General features: G+C 63.1%; 1 pseudogene; it reads right to left on the bottom strand.

Moving 5' to 3' along the window:
* Positions 1-1101: 1101 nt before the first annotated feature.
* LOC123084509 (uncharacterized membrane protein YjcL-like) lies at positions 1102-1887 on the bottom strand (annotated as a pseudogene).
* Positions 1888-2371: the final 484 nt, after the last annotated feature.

Here is a 2371-nt window from a genome sequence, read left to right as displayed (position 1 = left end):
GGATCTGGAGCAAAAAAAAAAATCGCCGTCCGTCCCTCGCCGCCCGTCCACACCCCTCGCCGCCCGTCCCCATCGCCGCTTCCAACCCTCGCCGCCCGTCCCCTTCGCCGCTTCCAACCCTCACCGGCCGTCCTCATCGTCGCCGCGACACATGAAACAACTACATCTGTGGTTGCAGCTTGCAGCGGCGATGCTTGTAGCTCTCCCCGGTTGTAGCTCCGCCGCCGCCCCTCGCCGTTGATGCTCATCGCTGCACGAAATTGCGTCGACGACGGCCGCCAGCCATCCACTGTGATTGCGGCTCGATGGCGACACGCGCAGGTCGAAGCATTTCACACATACGATTGAAGCTTTCTCTACAACGGATGCAACTTTTCTGGTTATGCAGTGTATGGTTGTAGCTTTCTTTTTCAATGGTTGTAGCTTTTTTCATCTACGGTCAAAGCTTTTCTATCAACGGTTGCAGCTTTTTTCTTTGTAGCATCCTTGATTAATGCTTTCTCTATCGTTTCGGGTTGAAGCTTTTTCATCAAGGGTTGTAGCATTTTATGTCGACCGTTGTAGCACTCCGCCATAGCAATGACTGCTTGCAGCTTTTGATGTATCTGGTTGAAGCTTTTTTCATCTTGGTTTGAAGCATTTTTGGTTAACGGTTGTAGCATGAGGGCGTGCGGCAGGTTCTGCAATGCGTCCGCCATGTCTGCAGCGCGAGCGCCGCCGTCCTCGCAGCTCGCCGTCACCATGCTCGCCATCCATGATGGCAGCTCTCCTGGACACTGGTTGAAGCAGGCCACGACGCGGTTCCAGCTTCCGCGGGGTCCGGCGAGCGAGGACGGCGAACGGCGACGGGGACGGCCGGCGCGAGTGGCCACCAGAGATGAGGACGGCCGGCGGGTGCGGTGATCGGCGACAGCCAACTGAGGTAGGGACCGACGAGATGAAATAGAGAGAGAGGAAGCAGCGCAGCCGCGTGGGGCGTTAATGGCGAGCGATTTGTGGGCCGATGGAAGGGGATCGCACAGGTCGCGCGCGACCGGCCGAGTGGTTCGGCCGGTGCCCCGGCCCCAAATGTTTCTCAAAATAAAAGAGTTAAAAACACTCCAGATTGCCTAAAAAAATCTAGCAGGAGAAGAAGAAAGAAAGCCACTTACTAGAAGCCGGACATCCTCCGGAGCACGATCATGCCGAAGCCGATGCCGAGGAACGTGGCAACGGAGATCCCGAAGATGCCGACGAGGATGCCGGGCACGACGAGCGAGCCCCACCCTTTCGCCGTCGCCATGGCGGCGGCCGTGGTCGGCCCGCCGATGTTGGCGTTGGACGCGATGAGCAGCTGCTTCCTGTCCAGCCCCGCCAGCCTCCCGGCCCCGAGCACCACGGCGAGGTGCACGGCCACCTGCACGGCCGCGAACGCAAACACGGCGGGCGCCTTGGTCACCGCGTCCACCACGCTGCCGTTGGCGCCCACCACCGTGAAGAAGACCTGCATGAGGATGAGCGCCATGGTCTCGCCGGAGGGCGCCAGCCGGCCCAGCAAGGCCGGGAACGCCGTCGCCAGGGCCACCACCAGCGCCGTCACGCACGGCAGCGTGCCGCCGGCGGCCACGCCCAGCCCCGCCGCGACCGCCGTGCCGGCCCTGCAGATCGCGAACGACATGCCAGCGCCGCGCCGCCGTGCAGCACCGACATGCTGCCCCGGGCCTCGCCGCCGTCCTCCGTGGACGTGGCGCTCTTGGGCTCCGGCGGTATCTTGGACGCCAGCGCGAAGAAGGCCGTGAAGTAGAGCGCCGAGATGAGGTTGTCCGCCGCCACGCCGGCCGCCACCACCGACGGCGTCGTGCCCAGCGCCTCCGAGATCGCCACGAAATTCACCGCTGCCGCCACCATGAACATCAGACCACAGTGTGTTCGTCAGACTGACATGGTCGATCAAATGCATCAGTAATTTAGCAGCGAGCGAGCTATCTGATTAGATTATCTCCGCCAATGTAGCTCCCCATGAGAGCGGCGGCGATCTTCCAGCTATCCTCGCCCAACGACCTCATCGGGAACAGCAAATAAGCCACCGTCGTGCCGATTACAATTGAGCGGCACGGCGACGGGGAGCAGGTAGTCCATGACGACGGCCTGCGCGGGCGCTCCGGGCGCCACCAGCCCCGCCGACGACGCCGCCAGCCCGGCCAGGATGCTCACCAGCGCCCCGCTCAGCGCCGCGCCCCACGCCGTCCGCTCCTCCGCCCTGACCAACACATACACGGACGGATCACTCCTGGTCCTCCACGGCGGCGGCGGGCGGGCCTAGCTCGGCCGGCAGGGCAGGTGGTTTGCGTGTCGGTTACCAGGTGCCGAAGGCCGCGGCGGAGAGGAGGAA

Source organism: Triticum aestivum, chromosome 4A (genome assembly GCF_018294505.1).
Source record: "Triticum aestivum cultivar Chinese Spring chromosome 4A, IWGSC CS RefSeq v2.1, whole genome shotgun sequence".
NCBI lineage: Eukaryota > Viridiplantae > Streptophyta > Magnoliopsida > Poales > Poaceae > Triticum > Triticum aestivum.
This window is presented reverse-complemented; position numbering and strand designations above follow the sequence as displayed.